Raw genomic sequence first — 17,960 nt, forward strand, 5'->3', positions numbered from 1 at the left:
CTCCTCCATTAGGCACAATCAATAGAGATTTGCACTAACTCTCCCCCTCCCACTCATACCAGTCTAGACACTTGTTTGGGAATTAAATGTAAGAATAAGGCCCATTTCCTGCCAAAAACCAGAGGACAAAGAGACTTGCTGATCACATTCATGCAATGGAAGGAAATGCCAGCCATAAAGGCCAGGTTTGGGACTCTTCCACTTCAGGAGGCAGTGATGGAGGAAGTGTCTATGAAGGTCTGAGCAGTGATGAATGGGACAGGCCTGCTGGGTATGGCCGGGTTCTAAACTTTGTGAAGAGGAATTTTATAGCTCTTAGTAAAAACATGTTCTGTTGTTTTGAAAGCCACCACTGGAGGAGCAGGGAGAAGAGGTGTTAGCTGTCCCTAGCATAGCAAGGGAAGTAGCATGGAAGGGTTGAAGGAGGACTGAATTCTGAAAGTTCTGGATCTAGACTCTATTCTAGCTTGAAATCTGTAATCTGCGAGACACCTGACCCTGTTTCTAAGTAAACATCACCATTAAACTTAGGAAGTGGTCCAGGTTGGGAATTCCACCACTCTGAGTGACCGCCAAATCTCTTAAAAGAGTTGGTATTTCTAAATGTCATAGAGCTGGATGGAAAATTAGAGGGGAGGAAATAATCATTTATATAGTGCCTGCTATATATTACCATAATACATATGCTTATATATATATGTTACTATAATACATTGCAATTATAATAATATTCTTTGATTCTCACAACAACCTTGAGAGGTATGATTATCCCCATTTTATAGTTTGAGGAAGATGAGGCTAAGGTTAAATGACTTGCCTAGGGTCACACAGCTTGTAAATGTCTGAGGTTATATTTGAATTTAGATTTTCTTAACTCCAAGTGCAGCATTCTATCATCTGTGTCATCTAGGCACCTCTGAAATGAGGCATAGAATTTATGGCATAGAATGATTTTACAGTCAACTCTCAATGTAGTTTGTTTATTCAATCTGCCACCCTATATTAGATATTAGGAAAAATGAAATATATTGGGGTTTGGAACATGCTACTCACCATGTTGAAGAGACAAGAAGAATGGAAATGCTTTCAAGGGACTGTGGAGTGTTTGGAGACATTCTGTAATTGGCCACTGCAGATTCCCCCATTCCATTTGGCTGCAAATTCTTAATATGATTCCTTCCTATAAAGGGAGGTACCATGGTTCTTCTCCCTTCTGAGGCCATGTAGTCCTGTGAAAATAGACCTTGCTTTTGTTTGCCTTGGCATTTTTTCTTTTTCCAATCCAGGTGAATGGTTTGGAGACTACCAACTTGTGAGCTTCAAAAGGTGAGGAGAGTGACCTTCTGGGTTCTGGCATTCTAGAGACTCAGCACCAAAGTTTTTCAATCAATTCAATAATGATGGATGCTCTGAGGCACAGTGAGGAACCTTCATGATGACTTTTGGGACTCGTTTTAGCAGTAACTGGGAAGAATTATCTGACAGTCAAGCTGTTTCTGGACATGAACTTGATGTAATTAAAGGTATGTATAAACTATGTTACCAATCCACTCCCTTTAGATACTAAAATAGTAGAGGAGAGAAAGATAAGTTGCTTACTTCTCAGTATTGTTTTCCCAAAAGTGTTTTGTAAACTTTATAGTGCTATATAAATGAGATTCACTGGTATTATGGGGCCCTGCCATGTTCTTATTGGTGCCTCCAGGGACTGGTTCTACACCACAGTCTCTGAATCTAGGTCCCTACTGTTTTATTACACTTCTTTCTGATCCTGGCTGCTGACCTGTCTAGGTCATTGCCTAATGCTAGCTTTTCAACTACCTTCCAATAGCTGCCTTCTGGATAGCTCTGACACCAGTTTCTCACCTGCCTATGTTATAGGGACATAGATTTAGGACTAGAAGGGACTTAAGGCCATATTTTCCAACTCTTTCATTTTACAGATAAAGAAACTGAAACCCAGAGAGGGTAAGCAATTTCTCAAGGCACAGTCAGAATTTGAAGTGGTTCCAGGTTCCAAATACAGCAATTCTCTCTGACTCATGCTTCCTCTAGCTTTCTGCAGCTGTGGTCACATTCTTCTGATACTCCAACAACATACTCAGACTTCTTCCAAAAGTTCTTGGCTAGACCTTCTCAGATCACCTGCCTCATTGGGCTCTGGGTTCTAGCCAGCTCCTTTCTAATCCAAATGCTATACACAAAGTGTCAAGAGAACTACCATTCCAGAGACTTTTGGAAAATTTGGGAGAAAGGATTCTAGCAGGATTCCCCCAAACAGCAGGTTGAAATTTACCAGAAAATCAAAAATTTAACTCAGTTGATCCCCAACGATGCTCATTTTACCATGTTCACCTCTTTGAGATGTGCCAGAATTAGCAGCCCCTTTCCCATAAAGCCCAAAACTCTGAGCTACAGTGAAAATTAGCCCAGTCCTTGACATTTTGGTCCCAAAGTAAAGTTACTAAAGTAACCGGGGTAGAATAAAATGTAAATTGAGCCTAACACTCCCAGAACTCCTTTCTCCTGTACTATTTGTTAGCATTGCAAAAAACTGTCTGAGATGTGGAAAATTCCTAGCTCACTAAGCCATTAGCTTCTGTGACAATTCTATGACAATGGATTAGTGACAATCATAGACCTAATGAAATGAATATATGTAAAGTACTTTGCAAAATTTGCAGAGTTATATAAATGTTATTTATTATTGATGTCATTGTTTTTTAGACCTAGAAGGTCCTTGCTGGAGAAGATAGGGAGTGATTGGAGTCAGATAGGGAGAGGTTTGCCTTGATGAATGTAGACAGACTTGGTATGCATTTGTGATATTTGTGGGCTGAATGACTTTTCTTTTTTAAAAAAGATGATCTGAAAATCTGTTCTGGTATGTTAGTCACTGCTTCCTCTTGCCCTATCCTGGAATCAGTGATCATTACTTCTCTTGTTGGAAAAATGATTATATTCAGGCTTGAATGTCACTCAGAGGCCCTAGACACATGAGTTAGAGTCATAAGGACACCCAGGTTGAATGCGAAATTCTGATTAAAGGAAATCTTAGAGATGATCTCTTTGTTATTGTGACCTGTTAGTATAAGAAAGTAACAAATTTCCAAGTCTGCTTGCAAAAGATACTCACAATGCCAAGCATATTTGTAAAGTTCTTTATGTCATTTGCCAAACTTCTATGGCAAATAGAAGTATCTTTAGAATATTCTGAGGTGACATGACTCATCCCTTGAGTACTATTGATAACTGTATGGAAACCAGTGCCTGCTGATCTGGCAAGAATATTAAATAATTTTATTGCTGCCAGGTACAGATAATAAAGACAGGAATTTTTTTTTAAAGGGATGTAAGATGGGTGGTAACAGTTATATCTAATTCCTGGCTCTTCTGGAACTCAAGACTATGCATTAGGAGTCTTATGGTGGGTTGCCTATGGAGAGGGAGTTTTTTAACCCCAATATCCATGCAGTTTCTTCATAGGTTTTGCCTGGAAGATCTTATTGGCTTAAAGTTAAGAATTAAGGAGTTGTAAGTCATTGAAAGGAATTTCCTAGCACCCAAGTCAGATAATTACTGGAAGCAAGGATTTTGAGTAGAATCCATAGAATGGGGAGGAAAACAGACTAAATTCTAGTGTGGTGGCTTCTGCTGGCTTTTTTGGCTGTCTGGAATCACAGTCTTTATAATATACTAGGAAGTAGAGATTTGTGGAGAGTCACTAAGAGTCCCCCCCCCCTTTACAAGGGAAAGTCTTCTTGGTGGCTAGACTCCATCAAATGGTAGTAGAGAGTGGCAAATGTCTCGAAGAGACTCAAGACCAGCAGATGGTAGCAGACAACACTTCATCTAACTCTTCAGTAGAGGCTAGTGGGGGTATCCAAACAGCTGGTACAACTATGAGCTTGATAACCTCATAGTTGAAGTTATCAAGAGGAGAATGGATTTGTGATGCCCAGCAGAGGAACCATCACTAGTAGAGAGCAGTATGATTGATCACATTGCCAGAGGACATTGGCAATTCTGTAGCATCAGAGTTGGTGACTTGCCTTAGCTACATATGTGCTAGGCAAGTCCATTTATGTTGGTGCCTAAACCAAAAATGTTTCCAATGTAAATGTACCATTCACATATTTTTCTGGCTATTTGTGATCCCTTTATGTGTATCCTTTTATGCATGTTCCCTGATCATATGTATTTTCTGAATATATTAATTACCCTGCCCATTCCTTATTTGATGTAACTTTGGAAGCGTATACTCTTGTGGCCATGAGGAAATCTTTCTTGTCACTAAATTTGTTATAAAGAGGTATTAAAGCAGAATGGCTCAGTAGGTATTCTAGGAACCATGAAGTCCTGAATTCGAGTTTTACTTTTAACACATAATGACTATGTGACTCTGGGCAAGTCGCTTAATCTCTCAAGGCTTTAGGAAACTCTTTAAGACCAAGTTTCTGCTAGGTGCCAACCTGCTCTGGTAGAGAGAGTTTCCTCATAAGGAAGTTTGCCATATTAATGAAATCATGGATCTGTTTATATCCCTTTTTCTTGCTGTTGTTGTTTGAAATAATATGTCTTTTGGTTAGTCATCAAAAGAAACATATTAATGGGAAATCATTAGTTATGGTTTTGAGTGAATATTGAACCCCAGCTTCAATGTATGTTTAAACTGGGTTAAAGTTCAGGGGAATCATAAGTGAGAGGATGCTAGGAGTCATAATAATGTGACTTGGTAGCACCAGGGTAAATGATGCATATATGGTCCTGGTGGCATACCCATTGTGTTTAAGGTTCAGACTCTGGCAAAGGATTGACAGCCATGATCCACTATAACCTGTACAGCCTAGATCTCTTTATCTCTCTTCCTATCACCTCTTTCCTAGATTAGTGCAATAGCTTCCTAATTGGTCTTTCTCCCTCAAGGCTTTCCCATCTTTTTTCAACTATCAAATCTTTCTAAGGCACAGGTCTGCTCATGGTACACCCCTATTCAATGGATTCCGTATTCTTCTTATTATTATCTCCATGATCAAATTTAAAATTCTCTGTTTTTTTAAAGTCATGAATACCCTGGCACTTTCTTACCTTTTTAATTCTTCTCTTACTTTACCCCCCTCCACATACTAAAAGATCCAATGACTATGGTCTCTTCCTGTTACCCAAAGAAGATTCTCTATTTCATGTCTTATATTTCATTGGCTGTACCCCCATGCATGCATGCATGCATGCATGATCTCCCTTCTCATCTCTGATTCCAGGCTCACCTGGTTTCTTTCAAGTCTTTACAAAAAAATCTCATTTACTGAAAGAAGTTCTATCTGTTCCCCTTCAGGGTAACACCTTCACTTCGAGATTATTTCCCATTTTTTTGTATGTATATAATTTTTCCCCTGTTGCTTCCTTCATTGGAATGTGAGCTCCCTGATGCAAAAAAATTAAAGTTAGTATTTAAGGTTTGCTGCTATTAATTCTAACCTTATACATGGCTTTGATTTAATTCCATGATCATATAAGGGGGCAATCAGGAGAATCCTAATTTACTGATCTGGGATGCCTGACATGGAGGTACATTCTATCTTCTTATTAGGAGATACAATGGTGATGGGGGGGGCTGTTCAATCAAAGACTGAAAGGTTGTTTGCTAGATATGTTAAAGTCATAGCTGTTTTAAGGTTTGCAAAGTACTTTACAATTTCCCAGATAACTAGGTGGTGTAGTTGATAGAATGCCAGACCCAGAGTTAGTAAGACCTGAGTTCAAATCTATCCTCCACTATTTACTAACAAGATGACCTTCAACAAGTCACTTAATGACTTTCTGCCTCAGTTTCTTCATCTGAAAATGGGAATCATTATAGTACCAATAACATCAGAGTGGTTTTGAGGGAAAAATGAGACAATATTTGTTAAGTGCTTTGCAAATTTTAAATGCTAGTTATTATTATGTCATTTTATGCCCATCTCATTTTGTGTATCTAGGCATTCACCTAAGTGCCTCAAAAAGTTAAAAGTATGACCAAACAAGAGATAGAAAACATTATAGGATGTGAAATGTATAATTTTGATTATATTAAATGAAAAATGTTTTGCAAAACAAAACAATGCAGCTAAGATTAGGAGAGTAGAAAAATGAGAAAATTTTTATAGCAAGTCTCACTGATCAGGCCTTATTTCTCAAGAAGTAGAGAACTGAGTCAAAGCAGGCAATCAGGGAAAAATGTTTTAAATCACTTTTGATTATTAAAAATTTTTACATGTAACTGGAAAAATAAAATGTCAATATGCATTTATTGTGTTATTTTGATTTATTGCTAAGTAAATGATTATGCTTAAGATTTTAAAAAATAAAAATTATTTTTACATATAATTGAAAAAGGAAAATACTTTAAAATAGAAAAATTTAAGAACCCTTGCTTCTTTGAGAGAAAAACTGCAATTCAAAATTCAAATGCACATTTGTCTAAGGAAGCATTATGGTAAGTTAAGTCAGGATATACTATCATATTTTATCTCTGATGTTGACTATCCATATAACCTGCTAGATAAGTCATTTAATCTCTCTGAACCTCAGTTTCTTAATTAATAAAATGATATTATTCTAGATGAAAAAAATTTTCTAAGTTTTTAAAGCTCTTAATCAGAAATACACACAATCCAGTGCCATTTCATTCTAATAATGCTCTTCCTATTTGATTTTGCTTCCTCTGGTGTAGATGATTCTGAGAAAGAGCATTCAGCAACTGGATAAGAGTCAGTTGCTCCCTTTCCCCATAATCCGACCTTCTTTAGTATCCCAGAGGAAGACAAGAAAGTCAATCTATAATCTATTTCTTTGTGTTTGGACAAATAGCAAATTCTTTTTCTTAGTCTTGAGCAGACTTAGGTGTTGTCCATCAAATATATATATAGAATTTCCAAAGAAGGCTTTATCTCTTCTCTGAGCTAGTTCATGCTTAGGAAGCACAAAATCTTGTCCAACAACCAACTCAAGCCTTCTACTTTTCTTGTAGCTGATTCTATACATGCCTTAACCTTCAGTTTGCTGGTTCTCAGCCCCAGTGCAGTTTGTCCCACATGACTCACACCCTTGTACAAGATCATCAATTTTTTTGGTCTGGAAGACAATAAAATTTGGCACAGGATATGTGGGAAAATGTAGTTGATGTAAAAATAAAATATATCAACAGAATTTGTTTATTATTCTATCATGTTTGTTATGAAGAAAGTTCTTTGTAGACTTCCCATGCCTTTTATTGTGAGCAGCTATTATTACTATTATTATTAATTACTAAGATGTATAAATAGGACAGTAGTCCATAAGAAATTTCAATATCAACTTCTCTGTGGGCTAACTCTTTTTTCTAGAACTGACCATGATCTATAGAGAGGATTCACCTGATAACACATGAAGCAGTAGCAACAAATTCCAGAGTAATTAAAATATATGATATGCAGCCAGGTAATACAATGGTAAGAGCAACAGCCCAAGTGAGTCCAAAATCAACCTCAGACACTTATGAGCTATTTGACCCAAGGAAAGTCACTTAACCCTGCTTGCCTCAGTTTTTTTCATCTATAAAATGAACTGGAGAAGGAAATGTCAAACTACTCCAGTATCTTTCCCAAGAAAGCATCAGAATCATAAAGAGTTGGATATGACTGAGCAAGAACACATATGATAAATAGTTGCAAGGAACCTCACTAATAAAAAGGTTGAAAAAATCTGGATGATTTGGTCTAAAGATCAAGGGATTGATGGAGGATTTTATAACTGCCTTCTGATTTATGATATGAGATCTATCATAAATGATGGTTTTTATTGTGTGAATGTTATTCTGAGGAAAGGCTAGAAGGAACAGGCTTAATTTTTGCAGTACGAGGAATTCAGGTTAGTCATTAGGAGAAACTATCTCTCTGCCATATAATAAGTACTTGGAATCTGTTTGTTGATTCAATTGCCCAACTGCCAAGGTACAAAGGAAAATTATGTTTCTGGGGATTTTTTTCAGAGAGGTAAATATCAATCTGGAGTGATATAAGTATATTCTTTCCTGGAGGCTAAAAGATGGACTATATAAACTCAATTTATGAATCTAAAGATAAAAATTTATATCATCTCATAGGTGGGACCCTTAAAATCATGGAACAGAAAAAATCCAAACAGGAGTCTGCTACTTTGAGATTTATTTTTATAATCAAAAGGAAGCTTTCTTCCTCTGTCACTACCATGGACTTGGTTAAGTGTTAGAAAGATGAACAGCAATGGTCATAAATAAGGCACTGCAACTATCACCAAATAATGCTACAGTCATGGTGATTTGCCAAAAATAAGGTGCTGGCAGGACTGAATCCACAAAAATCTGAGTTATGAACTGACAAAACATTTTTCAAAAAGATTGAAACTGGAAATGGGACCAGAACAATTTATACAGCAGGAAATTATGCAACAAAAAACTGGATTTTGAGGGAACTTTGGCAATATTGTTATGAATATCATTTCTTAATTTAACCCTAAATTTGCATATGGGTCATTAATTACTACCAGGAGTACCTGTTCATGCCATTTTTCTTTTTTTTCCTTCTTCCAGCCTAAGTAACTAGCTAGTCTAATTCAATTTATGTAATTGGGAAGTCATTAATTAAGAATTTGTGAAAATTCAAGAGAGAGCCTGAGTTAAAATTAATTTTTTGTTTATAATCATGTAAGATCTGTGACTTGTTTATGGGGTTTTTTTGGCAAAGATACTAGAGTGCTTTGTAATTTCCTTCTCCAGTTCATTTTTCATATGAGGAAACTGAGGCAAACACAGTTGAGTGACTTGTCTAGGATCACATAGTAAGTGTCTGAGGTCATATTTGAACTGGGGAAAATAAAGCTTCCTATTTCCAGACCCCATGCTCTATCCATTATGCCACTTAGTTGCCAGAAATTTATTTTTGCATATCTTTATACAAGATGGGTTAGCAAATTATTATTGTCATGTGCTTCAGTTCATTTAGTTGCAAACAAGCAATTCATTGATTACAGAGGAATCCTAGGTGAGCCCTAGAAATACTTTATTAGCAATTTAATTATCTGTGTTAACTGAGTAGCAATAAAATTACATTTTATTTTAGTTTTATACTTCATATTTTTTTTCTTTTTCTTATTTGAAATGAACTTCTACCCTTCTGATCTGAATTAGTGACATTTTACTGTATTTGATTTTACTTGACTGCCCTGGAAATTTCTAGTCCTTCTTATATTATGTACAAACAAGAGTCATTTTCATATCATGACACTGACAGTGTTTTAAATAAAATTTCTGATCCAACCAACCTATTATTACTTCATTAATCATTTCCAGGTTCTAACACAGAAATATGTTATCCTGCCCCTTTTCTAGAACATTATGGAAAGGTCAGGTCCAAAGAAACTTTTGATAAGGTTTCCTCAGATAATGAAAATCTTTCATAAATTCAGTTCCTTAACTTAGGGAACTGTAAACCAGTTTCTGTTCGAACAGCATCTGTTTGACTGAGCAGAGTTTACTAGAAAAAATGGTGAAAAAACATTTGGAGCTGCCATCTTTTTTCCCTCTCCCTGGAACACGAAAGTCTCAATCTCATTGTGAATTTAATATTAGTTTAATGCCAAGGATTGAGTGATAGAATGTTGCACTACAGAGTTAGACTTTGTGTTTGATAGCAATAGAGCTTTTCAGAATGCAAAGGTTGATTCTCTAAGTGTAAGAGATCAAGATGCCATTAATTACCCTACTGGGTAGATTATGCGGTCTCTGTTCAAAATGTTCTATTGATCAAAAAGCATTTGAGAACTATCTCTAATCATTAGATTGAGTACTTCAGGTCAGGGGCTCTCTTTTGCCTTCTTTTGTATCTTTTGTGTTTAATACAGTTGCTGTCACTTAATACATGGTTATCGATTATATTTCTGGTATTGAGGGTAGGGTGCTCAGGATACAAAGACAAAATTGAAACCATCTCTGCCCTCAAGGAGTTTCCATTCTACTTTATTAAACATGAACCTATGTAGATACATAAAAAGTAAATAATGGAAGTTTGAGGCAAGAGAAGGCAGTAACCCTTGGGAGGATGAGGAAAGTCTTCACGCAGAGTTTGGCACTTGAGCTAAATCTTAAAAGAACATAAAAATTATAAAATGCAGGGGTGAGGAAGGAGTGTATTCCAGCACCGTGGTAGTGGTTGTTACTTGTCCTTCCTTTTTGAAGAGGAGCATGATCTCAGGAAGGTGATATCATGACTTTCAAGTGAATCAGATTTAAATAAGGCAGTACTGAGCAAAAAAGTCACTAACCTTACTTTCTCTTCTGGAGTCCCAGATGAAGTCAAAGACCTTGTCCTTATTAAGATTTTTTCCTTCTTTTTCTAGGTCTCAATTTGACTAAAGTAATGTCCATTCTGTGATTAAGACTAGGTAAAGAATGAAGTCCAAAATGGCCTCTTTTAACTAGTCAAAAAAGAAAAAAAAAAGAAAAAGAAAAAGAAAAAGAAAAGAAAAATCAATCCCAAGGGGAAAATTCTCAGGGTTTCTGGACAAAACAGGAACTGGTGCTATTTACCCTCATTCTGAGACAACAGAACTCAGTGACCGAGGGAGACTTAAGCTGGAACTCATTATTGGTCAAGTGTCACTAGTTCTACTAGTCCTTGGGTATCAAAGAGCATCACACTAACCAAATGACTGGAGGCATGAGATGCACAGTTACGTTTATATTATAGTGAGGTGCATGTTGTGCAAAGGCATCCTTCTCACTTGCTGAACCCAAAGCCCTTTCCATCAACTGTGGGCAATGGAGGGCAATCCTTTTAGAAAGTTTAAAGTTCTTGTTTGAATATTTAAATATTCTGATGAGAATCCAGGGTCACATATTTATAGAAGAATGTCTTGGGCTGGATTTGAACTCAGGACTTCCCAATTTTAAATCTAGCATTCTATCCACTGCACCACCTAACTACCTCTATCCTTGTTTTATGTTTTCTTGACTCATGTTAAAATGAGGTACAATAATATGAAAAATTAATATTTCCAAATATTGAATAAAACTTTCTCTCACATGTCTCTAAGCTCAGAAATTATTTATTGAAAACAAGTTACTAAAGAAAGTTTGTTGACCAGGAAATGGATAGAGTCTCAATGTTCAAGAGGTAACTGTATTATAAATCTTATTTCAGCGGGCTATATTTGCCTTCTCATACATAAATGTACACACACACACATATAAACTACTTCCTATCTGAAAATAATGCATAGGAGTACTCTTCCTTCCTTAGTTAGATTTCTACCTTTTCTTTATAAGAAAGAAGTATATTTCCTTCACATACAATCCTCCACCCACCCACCACCCCATCCCCCATGGATTGAATTTGGACCATGAAGAAGACAGCACCAGTCATCAAAAAATATTACACCTGCTTGGGCAATGACTTCCACACTAATAAGTGTGTGTGTGTGTGTGTGTGTGTGAAAAGATCATCATCATCCCTAGCAAGACACTTCTCAACAAGATTGTGGGGTATGTTATTCATCTGAAGAAAAGGATCCATAGAAGCCCTGGTAGAGGTATTTCCATCAAATTGCAGGAAGAAGAAAGAGAAAGGAGGGATGACTATATCCTTGAAGTCTCTGCTTTAGATCAGGAAATAATTGAAGTGGACCCTGATACCAAAAAGCTGTTGGAAACTCCTGGATTTTGGCAGTTTGTCCAATCTGCAAGTTTACCCTGGTCTGTGGTTGGGATAAACTTCAAAACAACAAGAAGAGCTAACTCTTCTCCCAGAAAAGAAATAATATAGCAATAAATGTTTCCTAAATTTACTGTGTCATATTTTGCTATAATGAAGTCTGTTTCTACAGATGTGACCTTGTATAGAGAATTAAATTCGGTGATCTTGCATATAGAGGAATAAGTTTTCCCTAAATATTATTTATGTTACTAGTAAATGTTATTAAGTTAATATACAGTTATTTATTTTGCCTTCTCAAATAGTCCCAACTTTATTTTTTTTTTAGTTTTTGCAAGGCAATGGGGTTAAGTGGCTTGCCCAAGACCACACAGCTAGGTAATTATGCAATGTTTGAGGTCAGATTTGAACTCAGGTACTTCTGACTCTGGGGCTGGTGCTCTATCCTTTATGCCACCTAGCCGCCTGAGTCCCAACTTTATTATAAGTCCTCTGGTTTATTATAAATACAGATTTTTTAAAACTTTCTTTGTTTATTTAAGCTACTCTTTATTACCACTCTCCCACTTCCTTCCAAGAAAAGAATTTGAATATATTTGGTTGTCAGAGGGGTAAAAACAAAAGCAACAAAGGTCAAATGAGAGCATCAGAACTTTACATTTTTTATATAGAAATCATGTTTACTTACATGTATGTATACACACACACACACACACACACACACATATATATATAAATTACATTAACTTTCTGGAAGTTAATAGTGCTTTTATTTATTCATGCTAATAAATAACTTACATAGATTCATTTCTTCCCTTCCTATTTTTTTTAAATATGAGGGACAAGGAAAGGACTTGTTTTTTGTCTGAAACCTACTTGGTATGGAGATATGAAAGTAGAGAGAGAAATCAATCTTGGATGAACTTCTGTGTTTTACATGTTACTATTTTAAGTATAGAAATTACTTATATTAAAGTATTAGAAATTACTTATATGAGATGTTTTAATACATTTTCTTTTAAACATTCAAATAATTTCTTCTCAGTGTATTTGGATTCAAAAAGCCAGAGTTTGGTCTATGACCTCCAAACCCTAAATAAAGAATAGATTTTGAAAACTGGAAAAATCAATAAAACAACTAAAATTTTTTCTGTAGATAAGGAGAAAGAGAGGAAGCTATTTTGCTGCTTTTATTCTATGAGCTAGGGTCACATGTTGTGCTTTAAGGTAGCAATTATCCTAAATTTTGGAATGCCAAGGAGGAAAAGAATGAGGGAAACTAAACTTCAATAAATCTGGCTCCACATCTCTAAGTTTTGTGAATGGGTGGTCTTTCCTTTCCCTGGTATGGCAGATAGCCTACCACAGGGAAGTGGATAGGAGAGCCTTCTGATTCAAAGGAATAGAGAAAGAAGAAACAGTTATGTGTACTAGTAATAAAAAAAAATCCTCATTTGGTTGTACTATAGAACATCTAGAAAACATCAACACAGTTGAACCTGGGAATTGCATGTAGGCAAAATCAGCAATATCCAGATAAAATGGTCCACTATTCTTGCTCTGTAATGGTGAGGAGCTTCATTGCTCTGTGGACATCTGGAGATTATAATTTTAACATGTCTATAGGAGCACTGTCAAGTTGCCTTACTCCTTTGAAATAAAATGATTCATTTAAACACTCTCAGGTTCTATCAGGAAGCAAATAGAAAGTCCCTCTCATTTGAGAACTGGTCCCAGCTCTTGCTCATTTTGAACTTGTAGAACATTGTAGATCAGCAGCTATAATTATCTATATGAGTAGAATAATGAGTTGGAAGGAACTTCAAAGGGCACTTTGTCCAATGCTTTTACAGACTGAGGTGAGGAGAAGGAAGTGTTTAGTTCAAGCTCATACAGGTAGCAAATGACAGAATTTTAGACTGAAAGGGGACTTAGAGATTATCTAAAGAAAAAAAAAAACTAGGTTCAGAGAGTTATGGTAATTTATCCAAGGTCATATAGGTAGTAAGAGCCAGAATATGACCCCAAGCCCTTTGATTCCAAATTCCCTCCTTCCCTCCATGTTGCTTCTCAAAATAATTTTCACCCTTCAACTCCACCAAGATGGCCAGGCAATATTGCTGCCTTCCTGTGCAAAGAGGATCATTGTGTACACTAAGCTCACACACCATATGTGAACCTTGTATTCTGTCAATCAATTTGAGCAAATTCTGCTCAGTTCACTGTAAGAAAGTAGTTGAAGAAGGAATCATGGAAACTTCCCACCAGGAAGGGTTTAGAAGCAACGACAGCTTAAGACTTATCTTTGAGACATCTTGACCCATTTTATTTCACTGGGTTTTTGTGTCTTCTCTTAGTTTTATTTAGTTATTTAAGGCAATGGGGTTAAAGTAACACAGGGAATTGCCCAAGGTCACACAGGAAATTAATGATTAAGTGTCTGAGGTCAAATTTGAACTCAGATCCTCCTGACTCCAGCATCGGTGCTCTACCCAGTAAGCCACCTGACTGCCCCCTTCTTGACCCATTTTCAAGGAGTTTCACTAAAACAAATAAAAACAAAACAAAAACAAAAACAAAGCGCACACACACACACACACACACAGTCCTCCAGCCTGGGAGGAAAAGGTCAACTCTGAATCATTTATTCTTTTATTTTTTTTTCTGTCTTCTTTTCTATAACTAACAAATGTTTTACCCAAGGTGAAGGTAGTAAACGTTGATGTGCCAAAATCATAATATACATAATTTACAGTGGAATAGCTTCTTTTTCCCCTAGATTTATTTATTTTATATTATTATTACAATAATTTTGTTATGAGAGTAAACATAAACACCCCCCCAGAAGATGAGAAACCTCAAGAATAGCAAGAGCGAGAGAGAGAAAAAATGTACTTCAATCTGTGTTCAGATTCCAATGGCTCTATCTCTGGGGTGAGTTGCTTTCTTTATCATAAGTCCACCAGAGAAGTTGCTTCAATATTTTTCCCACAGTTGCTATTACTATTTCCCTCCACTCTATTCCTCCCCACGCTCAATTATTCTATTCTCTCTCTCTCCTTTCATCCTGGCCCTGTCCAAAAGTGTGTTGTATCTGAGTACCCTCTCCCACAATCATCCCTCTCTTCTATATCCTATTCCCCCCTTCCCTCCCCCCATTCCCCTTTATCCCATCCCATCCCTTTCTTCTCATTTTTCTCTAGGGTAAGATATATTTCCTCACCCTATTACGTGTGTATGTTATTTTCTCTCTGAGCCATTTCTGATGAGAATGAAGGCTCACTCATTCCCCCTTGCCTTCCCCTGTTCCACTCCATTGAAAAAGCTTTGTCTTGCCTCTTATGTAAAATTTCTTAGCTTCTTCTTGATCTCCTTTCCCATCCTCCCAGTATTTTCCTTTATCACCCATTGAATCCATCTTTTTACTATATTATACTATTATATTCTGCTCCTTCCTATGTCCTGTCTATATACTCCTTCTAACAGCTTTTATAAATGAGAAAGCTAATATGAGTTATCAATATCTTCTTCCCTTGCAAGAATACAAACATTTCAACACCAACAAGTTCCTCATAGTTAGTCCCTCTCTCTTCTACTCCCTTTATGGTTCACCAGAGTCCTGTACTTGGAGATCAAACTTTCTGTTCAGCTCTGGTTGTTTCAGTAGGAAAGTTTGTAAGTCCCCTGTTTCATTGAAAGTCCATCTTTTCCGCTGAAAGAGGATGTTCAGTTTTGCTGGATAGCTGATTCTCAATTGTAAACCAAGATCATTTGCCTTCCAGAATATCATATTCCAATCCTTACAAGCCCTTAATGTAGATGCTGCCAGATCCTGTGTAATCCTGACTATGGAGCCTCGGTAGTTGAGTTGTTTGTTTCTGACAGCTTTTAGAATTTTCTCTTTGATTTGGGAGTCTTGGAATTTGGCTATAATATTCCTGGAAGTTTTTCCTTTTGGGATCTTTTTTCAGGAGGTGACCAGTGAATTCTCTCAATTTCTATTTTACCCTCTGCTTCTAGGATCTCAGGCTAATTTTGATGAATTATTTCTTGAAAAATGAAGTCTAGGCTCTTTTCCTGGTCATGACTTTCAGGTAGTCTAATAATTATTTCTGTTGGATCTGTTTTCGAGGTTGGTTGTTTTTCCAATGAGATATTTCACATTTTCTTCTAATTTTTGGCTATTTTGGAAGACTTTATTTCTGATTTCTTGCAAAGTCCTCAGCTTCCTTTAGTTCCATTCTACATTTGAAGGAGTTATTTTCTTCAGAGAGCTTTTTTATCTCCTTTTCTAGCTGGCCAATTCTGCTTTTTAAGGCATTCTTCTCCTCATTTGCCTTTTGTTTTGCTTTTTCCATTTGGCCTAAACTAATTTTTAACATATTATTTTCTTCAGTACTTTTTTGTATTCCTTTCACCAAGCTGTTGGTTTGGTTTTTCATGATTTTTTTTCATCACTTTCATTTCCCCTCCCAATTTTTCTGCCACCTCCCTTAATTGCTTTTCAAAGTCTTTTTTTGAGTTCATCCATAGTCTGAATCCATTTTCTATTTCTCTTGGAGGTTTTGGATATCGAAGCTTCAATTTTGTCATCATCTGAGTATGTGTTTTGTTCTTCCATGGGACTAAAGTAATTCTCTATGGTCAGATTCTCCTTTTTCTGTTGTTTATTCATTTCCTCTGCCCAAGACTAATTTACAGCACTTTCAAGACTTTGGATTTTTTTGGGGGGGGGTACCCCACTGGGACCTTTATTCCTCCAAGGTCTTATGCTCTCTTGCCTGTGCTTTGATATGTAGAAGACTACATTACTCCCCTCTACCCTGAAGCTGTAAGGAAGGGCCCTGCTCAGTTATCTTAGTATCAAAGCCCAAACTGCAACCTGGATCTGAGTGTGGGCAAACAGTAGAGTCCTGCCCTCAGGGAGAGTAGAAATATCCACAGTCTCCCCTGATCCCCTTATCATCTGTGGGCTGTGTTCTGGAGGTACAGGTTGGTTTCTCCTGATTCTCTCTGCAGGTTTTGCAGCCAGCGCTCCTCACTCCACACTCATTCTGGAGTAGCAGAATTCTCTCACCACCCCTTCAAGCTGTTCTTGGGCTGTACTGCAACAGGGGCTTTTTCCAACTCCCAGTCTTGGTGAAACACACCTTTCCCCTGGAACTTCTAAGTAATCTTGGACTGGGAAAATGTATCACTCAGTCTCTCTATGGGTTCTGACCCTCTAAATTTTGGCTAGAGTCATACTTTGATGGTTTTTGTAGTTTTGGGGGGAAGGAGTTCCTGGGAAATGCTGCCTTCACACCACCTTCTTGGCTCTGACCCCCTGGAACAGCTTCTTGAAAACATCAAAAATCATCTTGAGCAAAGAAGATCATTTTCTAGAATTTATTGCCTAGGACAAAGAAATCATCCACTTATTTAAACATTTTTAAAGCACTATTGGAGTATGGAGGAAAGAGAAAAATTAGATTAAAACATAATCCTACAGTCAATGAGGCAAATAAAATACAAAAGCTGACAGCTATAACTTTAAACTATTATCTGAAAATACATTAGAGAAGTTTAGCTGTATGAGGTGAAAGGAGGAAACGTTATCAGTCCTGGTCAAGATTTTCCTGAGCCCCAGTTTCTTCAGCCTGTGAAACAGGAATAGGAATCCTTGCACTCCTACCTCACAGAAACATAGTGAAACTTAAAGCCCTAAAGAAATGTGATTTATTGATTCTATACCCACTGGGTAAAGTCAGTCAGGGATAGGGTAAGAAATCCAGTTTCTGAAGGAACTCCCCATCAGGGGGTTGGTGTGTGGAATATCAGAGCATCAGGAAAATGAAGGGTATTAAAGTTAGGACCAACAGAATGACTTTACGAAAGCTAGACCAATGAGTCAAAGGCTAGAATGACCACCCACCTTGCTTATTGTAATAGTAGAGCTGTCTTCTTATCCCCTAAATTCCCCTAACTTTCATGTTTGGGTCCACTCAAGTCCTACCTATTGAATCTGTAGAACATAGGGGGAAAAAACCAACTGAAAGTCTACAGTGCTTTTGCCTCAGTATATACTTTTCCCCAGCACAACATTAGGTATATGAGGCATCTTGGTAGATGTCATTTATGACAGAGACTATGTCTATATGTAGCCACTCCAGTTGGTTGTGATTGATTTGAGTTAGCTAGCTAATGCTTGGTAGGTCTGGAAGTAGACATAGAGAAGATAGGTGACTGGCTAACTAGTATGAATTAGAAAGT

This window comes from Macrotis lagotis, chromosome 1, assembly GCF_037893015.1.
Source record: "Macrotis lagotis isolate mMagLag1 chromosome 1, bilby.v1.9.chrom.fasta, whole genome shotgun sequence".
Classification (NCBI taxonomy): Eukaryota; Metazoa; Chordata; class Mammalia; order Peramelemorphia; family Peramelidae; genus Macrotis; species Macrotis lagotis.